Below are 19879 nucleotides of genomic sequence, written 5' to 3'. Positions count from 1 at the left end.
TTCTATATATCAAGAAACAAAACATTTTCAATTTATTGAAAAAAATTTCACAAAGATGACAAAGACTTACTACCCTTAACATATAGAGAGGCCATTCAGCTTTTTTTTTTTTTAAATCATACTAAACCTCAATAGAAAAATAACTAAATTCTAGGCTTTGACTATTCAAAATAAAATAATCTGGAACTAGCTATCTAACCATGTCTGAAGCTATTCAGATAGTCTATGTATAATATAGCTGTAATTCTTTTAAAGCCCATAAATAGTATGATCAAGTATGATTTTATTGGTCTTAATTTCTGCCAAGGACAATTTAAGTAAATACTATATGCCTATATTTTGCCCCAGCTTTATCAAAAGACCTAATCAAGTCATCTAGGTTTTAATTATTAACTTTTATCTAATTCTCTACCCTTTAGCCAAGTTAATTTAAATCATCAGAATGCCTTTTAAAATTATAATGATAAATGATTTAATATGCTGCTTGGTTAGATTTCTCATTCATTTCTGTAACCTTTTACCAACAACATTTTCATGAGGCTAATTTAACCAGCAATAATGAACCATCTTTGCTATTTTGGCTGTGAAACATGCTAAATACCAAGCTAATAAATTCAGAAGATGTAGAATCTTTAACATCCTGTTAAATGCAAGAATAATGGACGGTGTGCAAAAATGTGACTTGCTTTCAAATGCTTGTGGCTGCTTTTGCTTTGTTTCAGCAGGAATGCAATATAATATTGCTGCATCTTCCACCTGAGGTCTTTATAATTTCTGTGAACATTAATCTCAGTCTCAACTTTTCCATAGATTAGCTTTCATCACACAACATTCACAGAAGTAATTAATCAATGGACAATTAAAGGAAGTTCACGACAGAAGGGGGATTAGGAGGGAAGGTAGAAGAATTAGAGTCAAGTTCTCTGTGTGGACTCAGATGACAGGTGCTCAAATTCAGGACAAAGTAGCAACAACTGAAACAAACACATAATTTAAGAAGCTGAAGAATCCAAGTCTAGAAGAACTCAGCTGATTAGGTCAAATATGAGGTACATAGCAAATGCGGTACATCAGCTTACTAGGTAAGATTTTGAGCTTTATTTTCAATATATGGTTATAATAGAAATATTAACTTAGTGTTCCTGTTTAATACTAATAAATGCACCAAGGGTTTACAATGTATGTTGTCCCTGAATCTCTATCAGAAATAACAATTATAAGGGGAAGTGGTGAGAAAGGGAAGGGATGATTGTAAAGTCCCTGACTGTGGTGTGGAATACTGGGGTGGAATATACCTCCCTGCCTAAGACAAATCTAACAAAGTGTGGCCTGAAAATCTTAGTGTTCCATAGGGAGTGACTTAGGGAAGCAGGGAGGAAATCTATAAACTGATGTTTAAAATGTATTATATTCCTCCAGTATGTCAAAACTTATATACAGGAATACGTAGATGAAACCTGGCATTCACTACATGTTTCTCCTAAGAAAACATTCCATAGATATACATCCTGAAAGGGACAACCAACCAACGTAAGGTTTCTCTGCATTAAAAAATAAAAGTTCGAATGTAGGAGAACTATAGAATAAATGTGTAATGAACCAGAGCAATGAAAAATGCATAAAACAAAATGGGGCAGAGAAAGAAAGTCACTGTAAGATTTTTAAAAAAGAAAAAAATTACATCGCACGCTTGCTAAGTCACTTTAGTTGTGTCCGACTCTTTGCGACCCTATGGACTGTATGTAGCCCACCAGGCTCCTCTGTCCATGGGATTCTCCAGGCAAGAATACTTGAGTGGGTTTCCATGCCCTCCTTCAGGGGATCTTTCTGACCCAGGGACTGAACCCGTGTCTCTTACATCTCCTGAATTGGCAGGTGTGCTCTTTATCACTAGTACTACCAAAAAAAAAAAAAAAATACATTAATACATTAAAATAGTGAAGATAATTGGGTGCACCAAAATCAGCCAGCTTTTCAATCAGGAAGGCTAGGGTTGTTTGTACCACAGTTTAATTCTGAATTGATAAGCAAAAACTTTTGAGTTTAAGAGCCTTGCTTTGTATCTCCTCCTAGGTTCTCTGGAAGTCATGGCCTGAGATGAAACAATTCCAGGTCAGCCAGAGGGAGGAAAGAAGAGAAGGGATGAAAGGAAAAAGCAAAAGCAGACTTAAGGTGGTCTGTTTAATGAGCTGGGAAGAACTTCACAAGAAAACAAAGCTGGCTATTTGACCACATGGAACAACTCCAGAGAAGTCATAATGGAATTTCTCCTCTTTGGAAAGATTTTCTAGGTGGAGGAAAAGTCATTTATACCAGTTCCTTACCATCTTCTTTAGTTCACTGGTAAAGACCTCCATGGGGCATTAACTCTTTCATACCTCCAGTAGTATAATCTGTGGGCAGCCACTGGGCAGCCACTGCCTCTGGGCAGCCACTGGGGAGTAATATCTCAGTGGAGACAGAACTTTCCTGGGTCTGGTCTGGAAAGCCATACAGATTTACTCTGGATGTTTCCATGGCAGACATCACTGGGGTCATGACAATGGCTGGTCTTCACCTTAAGGGAGACCGATAAGCTGATGGAATTAGGAGATAAGGAGACAGTGGTGGCATTAGCTGTGGCTCTTGATCGAGCAAGTGGTCAAAAGCTGAAGACATGTTGGGGGTGAGCAGGCATAGAAAAGCACATAAACTGGGCCCAGGACAGGCAAACCTCTTGCATAATTCAGGTACATCTGCATCATTTTATGAAATCCAGATACCATATAGAACATCCTTCATCTTCCCCAAGAAGGAAGTTCAAGTACAACCCTTCAAAGTGATGGCCAGTAATTAGCCTCCAATTAAAATAAATAAATTTAAATTAAAAAACAACAACTATAACAAAGTGATGGCCAGTTGCAATTCCCCAAAGATTTAAAGAGAAGTACTGCCCCAAGCACAATAGTTGATACTCGCGCTGATTTGGGGGCCTTAACTGATGTTGATCACCAATCTTTTCTACCACTCATTCCAGATTTGCCTCAGACTCTACTGGCACTTCAGCTGGTCTGGGTTGCTTCCTTGTGAGGTTATCTAGACCTTAATCCCAAGAGATTAGGCTCTTAGTTTTCTTTCTTTCATGGAATTTTAGTTGTGGCAGTTTCCCATTCATTTGGACACGGAACACCTCTGAGTTCTAGTTATATTTTTCTTTGCTCAGATTGTGAACAGTAGCCCTGTGTCCTCATGGTGATGAGCACAGTACCTTTTACGATCTCTCCTGGTCCATTTAGTTAGAAATGTATGGTAGTCACATCACATGTAAAATCAATCACAACTCCCAGTTACCTGGGACTCTTACTGGGTCCTCTGACAGACCTGCCTCTGCCCCTACTCTAAGAATCAGTATTCCAACTGGCAAAGTCTAAGGTTATAGGGAAAGGAAGCACAGATCTCCAAGTAGGACACTGTGATTGGATATAAGGGCCCACCCTTTCTTCTAAGGGTGGTTATTCTGGCTATGACAGGCCCGACATCTGATATGAGCTGTTGATTTAGTATATAAACTTCATCCTGGAGGTTTTTTGCCCAAGCTGGTACCTTAGCTGAGTCTTTCAAGGTGAATATTATTCCACTGTTCTATCAGGTCAATGGCTTTTGATTAGGGGTTGGGAGTGGTAGCGGAATGGAGTGCAGTGATTACAAACTCGTTTGCAGCTCATTTGATGTAACAAGTATCCTTTGGTTGGAGCAATGTCATGTGGGACAGCATATCATTGGATCAGGCATTCTGTGAGCCATTAGATGTGGGAGCTAGCAGTGGCATTTTGAGTAGAAAAAGCAAACATAAATTCAAACTCCGTTTCATATCCCAGTATTAACTGATGTCTTCTCCAAGGTCAGAGGGATCCAACTTAATTGACCTGCCACCAAATAGTTGCTCAGTCTCCCCAACAGAATGATACAATATTTGAGTCCATTGCCAATGTTAATGCAATGTTAATTTAGCAGTAACAGTAGCTACATCAGTCTTGGAGAGGGAGGCCATGCCTTTAGGTTCAAGTATAACCCCTGTGTCTATCACCAAGGCCATTCTATTCATGAGTCTATTTCACAAACTCTGTGGTGTCTGAGAGTCTGGCCAATATCCATGGGCAGGTGATAATGTCCATCTGGTTGTAAAGGGCCTTCTATGAAGTATTTGTTTTCTGATGAGCATGGCTCTCAGACATAAAGGTATTTGTGCTAACTCCTATAAGCCCAATCCATATACCCATGTCCAGACTCCTTGAATCCAATCTTCTAGTCTGATTTCTTCCAGATCATTCACTTTGCTAATACTCAATATATATCCATGCCTGAAGCCATCTCTTTCTCTAAATGAATAACAATTACACTGTTCTTCAGATCTACCCACAGGATGGATTTTGTCATTACTAACCTTCATTATCTACCTAAAATATCAGGCTGACCCATCTTTAAGAGTTTGAATTCTTTCCTCCTCCATGAGTCAATCATATGAGATCTCCAGGGGGCTATAAGTATGAAGGGGAGAGAGGCATCATGAAATAGAGGTATTGACATGAGGTCAGTGACATGAGACTCTGGGACAGCTCTTTACGAAGTATGTTCATACCTACCAGATCTGCTTAAGCTAAATTCCAAACGGAAGTATGTTCATACCTACCAGATCTGCTTAAGCTAAATTCCAAACGTATCACTCCCATCTCACAATACCTTACTCCTGTATCATACAATGGGATCACATCAGTACCTACTGCATAATGGGCAGCTCCAGGCCAGAGCTGTGTCCCATCGTCAGAAGTTGTGTCTCTTAACTAGGGTCTAGTATTAGATTGGGACGATGCAGGAGGCACCAGCACATTTCAAACCCTAAAGGTCTGCGCTGAAACAGGCTTATCCGGATTCGCTGAAGCTTCCACAGGCTGAAACTATTTCTCACCACAGATACTTTCAGGCCCAAGGCTGAACCTCCGTGGTCATGCACCCAAGGGCTTGCAACACAGGATCTTTTGAAATGTTCTTGTTACTTGGGCTCTATTCAGCACATTCTGCTTCTCCATTAATGATTTATTTATATTTATATAAATTATATATATATAATTTATACATATATAAATTATATATATATTATATAAATTATATATATAATAAATTAATGATTTATTTATATTTATATGTTATATATATAATTTAATATATATATTATATTATATATATAATAAATTAATGATTTATTTATATTTATATAAATTATATATATATATAAATTATATATATATGTATGTATGTAATACTTCATGGGAAATAGATGGGGAAACAGTGGAAACAGTGTCAGACTTTATTTTTCTGGGCTCCAAAATCACTGCAGATGGTGACTGCAGCCATGAAATTAAAAGATGCTTACTCCTTGGAAGGAAAGTTATGACCAACCTAGATAGCATATTCAAAAGCAGAGACATTACTTTGCCAACAAAGGTTCGTCTAGTCAAGGCTATGGTTTTTCCTGTGATCATGTATGGATGTGAGAGTTGGACTGTGAAGAAGGCTGAGCGCCGAAGAATTGATGCTTTTGAACTGTGGTGTTGCAGAAGACTCTTGAGAGTCCCTTGGACTGCAAGGAGATCCAACCAGTCCATTCTGAAGGAGATCAGCCCTGGGATTTCTTTGGAAGGAATGATGCTAACGCTGAAACTCCAGTACTTTGGCCACCTCATGCGAAGAGTTGACTCATTGGAAAAGACTCTGATGCTGGGAGGGATTGGGGGCGGGAGGAGAAGGGGACAATAGAGGATGAGATGGCTGGATGGCATCACTGACTCGATGGACATGAGTTTGGGTGAACTCCGGGAGTTGGTGATGGACAGGGAGGCCTGGCGTGCTGCGATTCATGGGGTCGCAGAGAGTCAGACACGACTGAACTGAACTGAACTGAATAATATATATATATACTTTATATATATTTATTTATATATTATATATATATAACCACTTAGCAGCAGCATAGTGGTTATATAAGTATGTATATTTATATATAACCACTATGCTGCTGCTAAGTCACGTCAGTCGTGTCCGACTCTGTGTGACCCCATAGATGGCAGCCCACCAGGCTCCCCTGTCCCTGGGATTCTCCGGGCAAGAACACTGGAGTGGGTTGCCATTTCCTTCTCCAATGCATGAAAGTGAAAAGTGAAAGTGAAGTTGCTCAGTGGTGCCTGACTCTTATCGACCCCATGGACTACAGCCTACCAGACTCCTCTGTCCATGGGATTTTCCAGGCAAGAGTACTGGAGTGGGGTGCCATTGCCTTCTCCAATAACCACTATATCATACATCAAATATATATATATATATGATATATAGTGATTATATACATTTTTGTGTATATGACTTTTATGTATATTAATGACATGTGTATCAGAAATACAGCTCCAAAGCACAGCAGTCACTTATGTGCATAGATGAAAAAGGTCTTTTTGTGTATGTATATGGTATGTGCTGTATTCCTGATTTTCCTCATTATTTGTCATTGAACCAACTTATGTTAGAGATGAAGCAATTATGAGTACCTCCTTCATTTGTAAAATAATCCCATTAGATAATCCAACTTATAGGATACCAGAATTAAGATATCCTTTTGATATAGACTATAAGAAAACAACAACTACAAACACACAATGTCACAGTTGGAAGGAAATTTAGGAAACAATTTGAAACCTGCTGCTTCACAGAAGGAGGCATCTAAATAGAATTGCTTGTTAGTCTCGAAGTCACTAGAATACTATCAGGCTTTTAGACTATAATCCCCATGTACACTTTCCTCATCCCACAAAATTCTGCACTATAAAGGCAAAGAAATACATAACAAATTAACAAAATAACAAAGAATAAACAGTGGCTTGTTGGTTGAAGGTACTCAAAGAATATATGTTGAGTGAGTTGCGTTTACAACCTGGACCTATTGACCTTTAGAAGTACATTTATAATCTTTCATGTACTTTTCATATTAAACCTGAACTCAGGATAAGTTATAATTGGGAATTTTTGCTTCTGAATCATTCAGTTAGAATGGCATGGAAACTAGGTATGCAGTAATCGTCTCGAAATGTGTTCAAGTGTATAGTGGTGCCCAGTATTCTGAAACCCATTAGATAAGGCCCCTGTGGTCCAGCCTGCATGTTGCCACTCTTACCTAATAGAAATCTGGCATCCACATTATAATTACATAGTTACCCATCTTTACTAAGTCTTTGGTATCAATGATAAAGGTGATGAGCTCTGTCAATGTATTTTCAATTCATAGAAAAATATTTTTTAAAACACTCCTCACCCATCTATAAACTATCATTTTACTCACAGTAACAACAGCTTCTGCTTTCAAAAAGCTGTCTCTTTCAATTGTTACCCTACAACAATAAAAAACAAAAATTTCTTTCTGGAGAATCTCCTGTCCTGCTAGAAAACATACAGCTTCTTATGAATTCCCTACTCTACTGTTACTAAAGTTCTATTTTTAAAACAAATCTTCCAGCTTGTCTCTAACTCCTTCTGATTCTCCAAGACACTAATAGCGAGGCATGGGAAGTTGAAAAGACTGAATATTCAAATATTAATAAGCTTAGGCCAGTTACATGTTAAAGTTCTTTTGGCACTTACTGCCATCCATCCACTTTCACTTTGTTACCTACAAAAATAAAAGGCAAATTATATAAAATAAGTCTCCAAAGGAGACAGGTGATTGCTAAAGCCTACTTGAGAAATATCTAATGCTCTATGGTTCTTGACATTTCAACTGTAAAGTCTGACATTCTTGATAGTTGATGAAATATTCATACAGCACTCTGGAAATAACCTGATGGGGCACTTTTTGTCTATATGGTTTATTTCATCTTGCCTTGTTTAAATATTTCAAAAATACATGCTTTCCCTCTGCAGGAAAATTTCAAGTAGTTCCTGGAAGTTCTTATGACCTGCTGAATTTTCCAAAATGTGAAACATACAATGAAGTATATAACAAGCTTGAAATGCAGGCTATTAAACAACATAAAGAGAAAATGAGACCACTCGCCACTCCCTCCCCCTCCCCCCAAAAAAACCCAAAGGACTCCTGGAAGAATAAAGAGGAATAACTGAACACAAAATGAGTCATATAAACTAAAAGGGAAATAACCAAACCTGCCTTACAATGTTCACATATGATGCATGAAACATTGAAAAGATAATTAAACAGAAAAAAGTTGTAAACTTCCTTACTTACACCCCTGGGTGTCATGGCTAAAAGAGCAGGGAGGGTGTTGGGCAATGGAGAAGCCAAGTAAGCAAACTAACATCAGACCCCTTGCCTTGCTCCAGCCACCCACCTGCTCTAACTGAATCTCTCTAATTATACAGAGCTATAAAAAAATTTCTGCTGGCAAAAAATAAAACTAGGTTTAAGACTATCAAAATAGAACAACAGTTAAAAGAGGAGAAAGTTTATCATCTACTTAAAGCTTCTATTTTAAAGATAGTTTTAAAGCCTGCTGATAATGTATTTAAGAGGGGGAATTCCAACACAGGGAAACTTGCGCTGAGTCTTTGAGTTGCTAAAACTTGTCTTCATTATCATTTTGTTTGACCACAGTCCTTAGTCCATGGAAAGTGTGTAATGTAGTCCTGTTGACTGAATGAATGAAAGGACTGCTTGCAGACTGTAGTTCTTAGATTTTTCTGATATTTGAGAGAAAGTCACACTATAAACTGAGTCCGTATAGTCAAGGACCCTACAGTCAAGGCTATGGTCTTCCTAGTGGTCACATACAGTTGGGAGAGCTGGACCCTAAAGAAGGTAGAACACTAAAGAATTGATGCCTTCAAATTGTGGTGCTGGAGAAAACTCCTGAAAGTGCCTTGGACAGCAAGGAGATTAAATCAATCTTAAGGGAAATCAACCCTGAATACTCATTGGAAGGATTGATGCTGAAGCTGAAGCTGCAGTATTTTGGTCATCTCACGTGAACAGCTGACTCACTGGAAGAGTTCCTGATGCTGGGAAAGATTGAGGACAGAAGGACTAGAGGGCGTCAGAGGATGAAATGGCTGGACAGCATCACGGATGCAATGAACATGAACTTGGGCAGACTCTGGGAGATGGTTAGGGACAGGGAGGCCTGGAGTGCTGCAGTCCATGGGGTTGCAAAGAGTTGGACACAACTGGGCGACTGAACAACAACAAAATATAAACTAACCCTAAAGCAGAATGCTGAGATCTACTCTAAATACAATGGATACATGTAATATATAAATGTGCCACCGTTGAGTCCTCTAACCTTATATGGTCTAGGTTTATAACCCTGGCTTCTTTACTTCTTCCTCAGGGATAGAGAAAGATTTGAAATACATCTTCATATTGCATTTCTTACTGCAATGTAAGTCAATTGACAATTGTATGTCAATTTGGCTGAACCGCAAGGCATCAGATATTTGGTCAAATGTATTTGCAGATGTGTCTATGAGGGTGTTTTAAGTGATATTAACATTTAAAAATATAGACTGAATAAAGCAAATTGTCTTCCCTATATTGGGTGGGTCTCATCCAATAAGTTGAAGGCTCACATAGAACAAAAGGGCTGAGCAGAAGAGAACTCCTCTTGCCAGACTGATTTTGAACTAGGACATTGGCTTCTCCTGGGTCTCAAGCCTGCTGGCCTTTGGACTAAAACTACATCACAGTCTCTCTTGGGTCTCCAGCTTGCTGACTCACTCTGAAGATTTTAGGGTGAGTACACACAGAAACACATACACACACCTCCTACTGGTTCTGTTTCTCTAGACAGTCTTGAGTAACACACTATGTAGAGCTTTCAGCACAAAGCTTTCTCTCTGCTTATGTAAAAGAAGTTGGGGGGTAGTGATGAGATATAAATGTCTAGAATAGAGTTCAGGCTCTTTCAAGACTTTTTTTTACAAATACTCTGCTGACTTCTTCAAAAGGAAAATAACCACAGAGACACTCAGCTTGTCTAAGGGACATACACAAAACATTGCTCTAGTCTTGGGGTCAAGCTCCACACGTGATCATCTATTTTATGTGTAAACTCCCCAAAATTAAAAAAATCTGGTTATATAAACTCAAAAACCTTTGATATTTTGAAAAGTAATTATTGTAAGAAAGAATGCTGAAGAATAATAGTTAATTCATTTACAAGAATGTAGTAAGACCAAATAGCCTGATAAAAGTTTATCTACCAAAGGATACAGCCCAGTAAGAAAAACATTAACATGTTATCTGAAATTGTTATTATCTAAGCAAATAGAAATATTTTCCCACAATGAGCTGTATAATACCATTTTGTAAAATAAAAATAGCTACACAATTTAAACAGAGCTTTTGGTAGTTATCACACTCTAAAACTACATGTGGGTATACATGGGTGGCAAGTTTAATAGCCAAATGTCTTTCATTCATTAAGTAAAATTAGACCTCAAGTCAAACCTGAAAGAAGTCATAAAAGTTTACCCATTGTTGGAAAAAAATTAAATACAAAATAGTCAATGAAGAATAGACTCCATAAATGACTAGTGGGTGGATTCATTTCATAAAGTGGTCAGGCGATACCATAAAACTGAGGAAAGTTTGGAAAAAAATGACTGGACATTCTGAGTGATCATTTACTCTGGTTTTTGCTTGCCATTAAAATAAGTGGTTGTGGTATTATACACTCAAGGTAAGTACAAGAATTAGTTGTAATCACAGAATCTGTTTGTATCTGATAACCAGCCAAGTTCTATAATTTAATTTTAGGTAACTTCATTAGAAAAAGAATGAGGAATGATGAGCACGTTTTATTCCATCCTGAGAGTCTATTTTCTGTTCCTGATAAAGGTGATTTGGTGTTTATTTATTTCTAAATAACATCTCACCCTCCAAAGTTTGTCAAACATGGTCATTTATTATTATTATTTTATTTCTTAAAGCTCAGTGTTCCACTGAGTGGAACTTTAAGTATATTAAAGTGGTGGCATATTATCTGAAGTTTATCCTAAATCCACATATACTAATACATGTCTTTTCATTTTGGGTAGCCAGGAAAATTACTAACCATACCTGAAAGATTAGTAAGCAAGAACTTGTACTCACAGTATCATTACTTTTCCATAATTCCTGCCCATTCTTTTAGAAAGTGTAAACATTTGTGGGTATTACCCCTGTGAATTCTCACCCCTGGATCTGGAATGTAGATGTCCCCAGTTCAGTTTCAGAGGTATATGGTAATCCAAGAGGTTCTACATAGTTCTTGGCAGTAGAGCTCTCTGAGGGACACCATGAGGTTTTCTAGGTCATCAAGGTTACTTTGGTATAGAATGTGTCTCTTTCCTGTTTCTTACAACAATCCTCAGATATAATTGTTTCAAAGTCCAGACTAAACAAAATAAAAAGTTCAGTCCCACTAGGCACATTTCAATGGCACCCCGATCCAGTACTCTTGCCTGGAAAATCCCATGGATGGAGGAGCCTGGTAGGCTGCAGTCCATGGGGTCGCTAAGAGTCAGACACGACTGAGCGACTTCACTTTCACTTTTCACTTCATGCGTTGGAAAAGGAAATGGCAACCCACTCCAGTGTTCTTGCCTGGAGAATCCCAGGGACGGCGGAGCCTGGTGGGCTGCCATCTATGGGGTCGCACAGAGTCGGACACGACTGAAGCAACTTGGCAGCAGCAGCAGCAGGCACATTTCAAGGGCTCAACAGTCACATGGTTATCAGAGTAGGCAGTGCAGTATAAAACATTTCCAGCATCATGGAAGTTATAGTAAACAACACTGGTCTAGACAAACAAGAATATAAGTGAGCAGTGTAGGGACTTGTCTGATGCCATATTGTGAGGAAGTGGCAGAATCAAGACTTGTACCATGAGGTCTTGTGAATGCAAATCTTGTTCTGTTTTTAATCCTTAGTGAGTATGACTTCCTCAGCAGCTAAAAGGTAAAGAATATGCCTGCAATGCAGGAGATGCAGGATTGATCCCTGGGTCGAGAAGATCCCCTGGAGGAGGAAATGGCAACTCACTCCAGTGTTCTTGCTGGGAAAATCCCATGGACAGAGGAGCCTGACTGACTGTGGTCCATGGGGTCACAAAGAGTCGGACACAACTGGAGCGAACGAGCAGGCAGGCATGATTTCTCTTAAGAAAGTTATCCTTCCGTAGGAGGACAACATTGGAATCTCCCGTGTGAGGGACTCATCTGAATGTCACTTTCACCCAGGTCAGCAAAGCTGGTGCAAATATTTTGCTCAAGTGTGCACTTACCAGACAGCCTTGGCTACCAGAAAGGTTGGAATCTCAAACAACTGAACAAAATTCTTATATAATTTCTATTTTTTAACAAATATTTATGTAGTGCTTATTACGCTTATTCATGCCAAGTACGATAATAAGAACTTTACAAATGTTCACTCATTCTATATGCCTAACAGTCCAGGGAAGTAGCTATTATTATTATTATAAGTACACTTATTTTACAAATGAGGAAACTGAGACTCAAGGAAGATAAGTAATCTACTCAAAGTCATTCAGATAGTAAGGAGCCATGTTGGGATGAAGCCCAGTGTTTAGGGAGATGTCCATGTTTTCAACACTGTTAGAAAGACCCTCCATTAGAAATAGCATGATCTCACTCTCACTAGATATCACAGCAAGAACATATATCTGTATACCTTCAACTTGGGGTAAAAAAAAAACAACAAGAAAACCTTCTGCCTTTTGGTGACAAGGATACAGCTTGATATCAGCCCTCTTATTCTTTACATTAAATTCCAGTGAGCAGGAAGAAAGGAGGATTTTATGTTACTCGTGCTCTTCATTAAAGATGCTACTGCTGGTTATCCTCGATGAGTGCAGTCCAACAGAGCTCTCTGTGTGATGGGACTGTTCCAAAGTTGTGCTATTTAACGTTGGTGGTTACTATCCATATGTGACTACTGAGCACTTAAAATATGACTAAGGTGATGGAAAAACCAAACGTTTCATTTCATTTCATTTTAACAAATTTTAACAAGTTTAAATAGCCACTGGTTCAATTAAGAGCCACAGAGGGCTCCATTTTTTCTTCTAAACCTTGTGCCTGGCCACTATGCCCTGCATGAATGAATTATACTTGTCTCTTCAGTCATGCAGATCAGAATGTTTGAATTATTCTACACACCTTACTTCCAGATATAAACCATCACTAAACTCTGCTGAGCTCAGCTCATTTGAAAAAAAAAAACAAAAACTCAAATGTTTGTACATGTCACCATTTCCCCCCAACTACTGAGGTCTTAGCCACCATCATGATAAACCTAAGCAACCACAATATGCCCTAAATTGTTTTACCTCTACACACTTCTCCGCCTTTTTCTGAATGTAATCATGTCATTCTCCTCTCACAATTTCAGTTGTTCTTGGGATAAGATTATATCCCTGAGTGCTTATTATATGCCAGGTTTTATGCTAGGTTCCAGGAATAGTACAAGAAGAAAATTGACAAGTTCTTCCTTTTCTGTGTCCCAGGAGGCCCTAACAAATCTGAAGCCTATCATTCCAAAATCACTCGCAACTCTAAATACACAAGTTTTCTGGGAGAAGACATGCCCAGTCCATTTTTTCTGAGCACTTGGAATTTGTAATGCCGTACAGTAAACATATATATGAGGTATGCTAAGTTAGTAAACTAAAGGAGATTACAAATATATTATAGACTCAGTTTTCTATCTGAAACACTGTCAACATTCAGGCAAGATAAAAACAGTGATAATAGTTTTGCTATATTGCCTGTCTCCTGTGTATATGGGGCTTCCCTGGTGATTCAATGGTAAAGAATCCTCCTGTCAATTCAGGAGATGTGAGTTCGAGCCCTGGGTTGGAAAGATCCCCTGGAGAAGAAACTGCAACCCAGTCCAGTATTCTTGCCTGGGAAATCCCATGGACAGAGGAGCCTGGTAGACTACAGTCCACTGGGTCTCAAAGTCAGACAGGTCTTAGCAACTGAGTATGCGTGCACAAGAGTGGTGTCTGCATATTAAAGGCCTGTGTACATACGCAGGCTTCCCAGATGGCATAGTGGATAAAGAATCTGCCTGCCAATGCCAGAGATACAAGAGACTCCGGTTCGATATTTGGGCAGGGAAGCTCCCTTGAAAGAGGGCATGGCAACCCAGTCCAGTATTCTTACCTGGAAAATCCACGGATAGAGGAGCCTGGTGGGCTGCAGTCCACTGGGTCATAGAGAATCTGACATGACTAGCAACTGAGCATGCATGCATGTACATATATACCAGTCATTTTTCATCAACAGCTCATTTTAAACCTCACAATAACTTTGTGTATTTATTATTTAATCCTTTATTTACAGTTGAGGAAACTGAATGTTAGGACACTTACATAAACTGTGGATTTGGAGAGTCAGGTTTCAAACCCGGAGTTGCACTTATACACACACACACACACAGACACACACACACAACAAATACGGTAGTCATTAAGTGCTAGAGTTTCTTGATTATTCACTTAATTACTACAGGAGCCTTGCAGGACAAATGATAACATTATCTAAAAAGTGAAAAAGAATGAAAATTGAGAGATTAAGTAATTTTCTAAAATTATAAGTGTGTATCAAGTGGTAGATACAGAGATTTTGGACTTATTATTATTCCAATTCTGGGGTTTTATCATCACAACCCACACTCTCCCCTACTCAATCCATGTGAAGGAAAGAATCCTGGTGCAATGGGCAAACATGCTTCTGAATGAGTTTTGCCTTATTTGTCCCAGAAGGGCTATTATTACAATAGCAAACAGCAAAATAAAACACATATTTCTATCGCCAGCTTGGTGATACTAAGCACTCTCCAGGATCTCTCATTAAATGATACCAAGAATCCATAATGATGAACTTAATGGCACACAGCATCTGTCCTCAAAACTAGGAGTTGGTAGAACAAATGCGCTTTCTATGATAAATAATATACCACATGGTATTCCAACTGTGCGTCACCATTGCATGAAGAAAAACGAACAGAAGAAATAACACTAATCAGGTAGCAGTCAATAGCGGAATCCTGACGGGATATTTTTATGCATCATTGTTAGATCTTTAGGACTTCAGATTTTTCTCAGAGAAAGCAAGCAAGAGAGACAGGAAGAAACATAAAGCAGAAGAGATAAAACATCTATGAGATTCATCAGCTTGAGGTTTATTTGTTATCTGTGAAGCCTAAACAATATAGCTGCTCCTATTGCTTTTCCCATTAATCACTGTTTCTTTCAGGCAGTAAGGATTTTCAGTGTGCCTTTATTTTATCCAAGGATGCAAATGTCAACAGACTCTTAAAAGTTATGTGCTTCAGCCAGGCCAAAATAAACAAAGTATAGGTGAGGCTGGAGATGTGGGTAGACGGTAAGGAGCCCTAGCTTGCCTTACAGGTTGGGTAAAGAGGAAACCTTGTGTGGTGAGAAATTTTGAAAGACAGTACATAAATTATACTTGAGATGATTTAATTCCATGGACAGAGTAGCTGGGGGACTACAGCCCATGGGGTTGCAAGGAGTTGAACACGACTGGGCTACTAACACAAATACACACACAACCACGTTCACGAACAGGGCGGCTCACTAGGTGGTAAAATCCGACTTAAAACCTTTTGTACAATGAGGATACTTCTGAAGTAGAATTTATCTGAATATATTTTAGTTCTAGTTCATAATTCCTAGCGAATGCTTTCAACATTTTTAAATGACAGCCCTGTAGCATCATCAGTTTGAAATAATATGAATCTTTTTGAATGCAATAGTCACAACATATTTTAAGATAAGGTGCAAGATCAGAAAATTAAAAATCTTCAGCATTTCTTTCAAATTATATATAATGCTTAGAAAACCCATTTAATAGTATATGATAATATTTAAGTGAGCATGTATTAACAGAACATGTCTCTGAAATGTAACTTTGTGCAGCAAACAGGGTTAAACCTGGGATTGCAATGTATCTTACTATTATTTGCATATATAAGAATATACTGTATTCAAGAAATAGATTTAAGATTAGATATTCAATAAATAGATACACTTGTCATAGGTCAGTAATATGGCTCAAGAAGTGAAGAGTATAGAATATTTGAAATATATAGTATTAAACAAAAAGGTGTTTATCTTCATTGACAAAAATATTTTATTATCATGAATTTAGTATATGTACAATATTTACAAACACTAATTCACATTCTCTCAAAGAAGTGCTAGGAACTTTTATTTAAAGATGTTATGTCCCAAATTCTATCACATTTTTCCTACTAAAATGTTTGGTTCGACGTCTTATAGTTTATTTACAGGACTGTTCTCTGCCTAGTACACACAAAGGTTTATGTCTTAAATAAAACCTAAGAAAAGTTAATTGTTATAAATTATTCCTATCCTTTCTTTTAGACTCTCAAAATTATACACAAGGAAGTTTCTCTCCTTCCTTACCCCTGGGACCAATGAACAAAATATATACAAAGAGAAGAAATGAAGCAGGAGAAAAGGAGAAAAACACATGATATAAATCAAACTATTTTTTTCCTAGTGAGTTTTATGGACCATGAGGTTCATCTTCACTGAAATACTTCATTTCTTAAAACTGCTGTGCCATAATAAGTTTTCAGACATCATACTATCATGTAGAAAAGTATACATTTTTGACAAAACAAACACTCTGTGACCACCCAAGCCTCCCGTCTAAACAAACACGTGTGCCATCATCATTTAATATGGTATGTGTAGCTGTCATAGAGCTTCAGTGCCACACGTTCCACCATGTCCTCTGGCAACTACATATTTCCACGTAGACTAAGCACAGCAAACTTTTGAAGTAGTACAAAATCCAAAGATAATACTCAACATAAAATACACAGCAACACTAAAACAAGCTATAAAAATTTTATGGGTGGTAGTTTGGCAAGACCTACATAACTTGCTGCATGCAACCCACGTTGAGGGACTGTAAAATTTGAGGCATTATAAACACAGGCAAAGGTGCACATAAAGACGCACACGAATGCACGTGTACCTTCTATGCATTTAGGATCTCTGTGCTGCCTTCGACAGGTCACTCTCTCCTTTTATCTCCATTATAATAACTCCATAGTAAATCAGTTGTCTTCCCCTCACCCCACATCCTTCAAGGAGGCCAGGTCAAAGAACCGGGCTGCTTTATAATGCCACATCCCTTCTATATCATGATTACAGAGTCATTTAGTAAACTTCTTAGAAGCATGGTGTTATACTGATACTTGGTAATAAGAACCTCCCCCTCTTTCCTTCCCAACACATAATTTCAGTCTAGCTCTCAAGAGATTACACATGAAGGCTGTCTCCTTGATACTCCTGCTGGAAATCTGCATTATTACATTTTCAAACTGATTATGTGAGTCTGTAATGGGAATCGTGAATTTTTCTTATTTATTTATTTTTTAAATTGCTCAGCTGGAAAAGAATCCACCTACAATGCAGGAGACTGGTTTGATTCCTGGGTCAGGAAGATCCCCTGGAGAAGGGATAGGCTACCCACTCCAGTATTCTTAGGCTTCCCTGGTGGCTCAGGTGGTAAAGAATCCACCTGCAATGAGGGATACCTGGGTTTGATCCCTGGGTTGGGAAGACCCCCTGGGAGAAGGGAAAGGCTACCTGTTCCAGTATTCTTGCCTGGAAACTCACATGGACAGAGGACCCTGGTGGGCTACAGGCCATGGTGTCACAAAGAGTCGGACACGACTGAGCGACTAAGCACAGCACATAGTTAATTTACAATGTTGTGTTAATTTCCTTTATAATTTAATTTTTATTATTTTTCAGCCACATCATGCAGAATGCTGGATCTTAGTTCTGCAACCAACAACTGAACCTGTGCCTCCTGAGATGCAAGCATAGGGTTTTAACCACTGGACCACAAGGTAAGCCCTGTGTTACTTTCAGGTGTACCGCAAAGTGATGCAGTTTTATTTATATATATATCGTTATTTTAGATGTTTTCCATTATAGGCTATTACAAGATACTGACTATAGTTTCCCGTGCTATACAGTTGGTACCTGTGGTTTACCTATTTTATATACAGTAGTGGGTATATGGTAATCCCCAAATTCCTAATCACCCCACCGTAATATACCCCTTGGTAACCGTAAATTTGTTTCCTATGTCTGTGAGTCTATTTCTGTTTTGTAAATAAGTTCATTTGTATCATTTATTCATAAAAAAGTGAACCATGGATTTTGAGGAAGCAAGGTCACCACCAGAAAAGCCATAATAGATTGTTATGGCTATCATATTGCTATCACAGGGGAGAAATGATGGTGGTTGGGATTTGAATGAAAGGAGTGAAAATGGAAAAAATAAATGAATTTAGGAGCAACTGTGGAATTAGAATGATGAGACACTGACACTTGAACTTGAATATGGATAGATGTAGTGAGACAAGATAAAATATTTATATTTTATTTTTCTGCACTGAACTGTTGAACAGTGAATGTTATTTACTAAAATAGAAATTAACTGAGGGAGAATAATTTAAAGGGAAAGACATTGCAAAGAATCAAGAATCTCTCTTATGGATGCTGTCATGAGAACACAGTAAGCCCATCCTCATTTACTATACATTTTCTTGAGGAAGAGAAGGGAAAAAACTCAAATACTAAATAGCTGGCAATTTTCCTAAAAAACAGAGTCATCCATTTTTTTTTTTTAATTTGAAGGAGAGATAAATTTAGAATAGAGTTTGATGTTCAGACAGAAAGTAAACTCTAAACAAGAAGAAACCAAGATAAAGTTAATTGGCAGTCTAAGTAGTCCTTATTATTTGTACAAGTTATTATCAAATAGTAAAGAATCTGGCTTACATGTAGGAGACCCGGGTTCGATCCCTGGGTCAGGAAGATGCCCTGGAGAAGGGAATGGCTATCCACTCCAGTAGTCTAGCCTAGAGAATTCCACGGACAGAGGCGCCTGGAGGCTACAGTCCATGAGGTCACAAAGAGTCGGACACAGCTGAGCAACTGACTCTCAGAGTTTATCGAATTTGTTTTCTAGTGCTGTGTAACAAATTACATTCTAAACACACCATCCAGAAATAATCTTTATGTTAGTGTGCATATTACTAATAGTTTAGTGTATTTCTAGTCTGTTTTCCTTCTAGTTTATTTATGTATCAATCAAAATTAAGATACAATAATTTTGAATAATTAGTAGTCTGCATTTAGTGTTCTTGCCTGGAGAATCCCAGGGACGGGGGAGTCTGGTGGGCTGCCGTCTATGGGGTCGCACAGAGTCAGACACGACTGAAGCGACTTAGCAGCAGCAGCAGCAGCAGCAATAGATTCACAGGTTATTCATAATACAACTCAGATGCGGAAGGAAAATTAAACATGGTACGGGGGCATGATAGTTGGGACCAAAAATCTGCTTTCCACAGTGAGGCTGATGAAAATGTGAGAGTAGATGTAGAAAATAAAGACACAGTATTTCTTCTGGGTAGTGGGTTGACAGCGATTTACTTTTTCCTTTTTATATTTTCTATATTCTCACTGTTGTCTATAGTGAACATATTTTATAGAAAAAATGTACCATATATTTTACATACCTGTAAAATATGGCTTCAAGAGCAAAGAAGCAGAAAATTGCTAAGCACACAGAAGCCTGTCTTCATAGCAGTAAACATAACTTGATACCTATAATTTCTTGCTTGTGAATTTTCTGGACCTAAACTGTAATATCAAACTCAATGTGTAGTGTTGTGGAAACACTTCACAGCCAATGCAAATGATGTTAGGCAGCTGAACTTGAACTCAGAAGGTATTAATGCTTAGGCGAATTAGAGGGAGGCCCCAAA

At 38.2% G+C, this 19879-nt stretch overlaps 1 protein-coding gene and 1 long non-coding RNA gene across 10 annotated transcripts in view; both read right to left on the bottom strand.

Moving 5' to 3' along the window:
- INPP4B (inositol polyphosphate-4-phosphatase type II B) overlaps positions 1-19879 on the bottom strand; it is an 853196-nt gene that overhangs the window by 190806 nt on the left and 642511 nt on the right. The gene's annotated exons all lie outside the window — the stretch shown is intronic.
- Positions 1280-4849, bottom strand: LOC147355059 (uncharacterized). Its single transcript, XR_015144184.1, has 2 exons — positions 4666-4849; positions 1280-4618 (listed from the first exon to the last, which is right to left on the bottom strand). It is a non-coding gene; the product is annotated as an uncharacterized LOC147355059 (long non-coding RNA).

The sequence above is a fragment of the Bos grunniens genome, chromosome 17 (assembly GCF_055505025.1).
Source record: "Bos grunniens cultivar Pamir isolate PY7600 chromosome 17, Bosgru_T2T1.0, whole genome shotgun sequence".
Classification (NCBI taxonomy): domain Eukaryota; kingdom Metazoa; phylum Chordata; class Mammalia; order Artiodactyla; family Bovidae; genus Bos; species Bos grunniens.
Note: the sequence above shows the minus strand (reverse complement) of the source record. Positions and strands in the feature narration are given on the sequence as shown.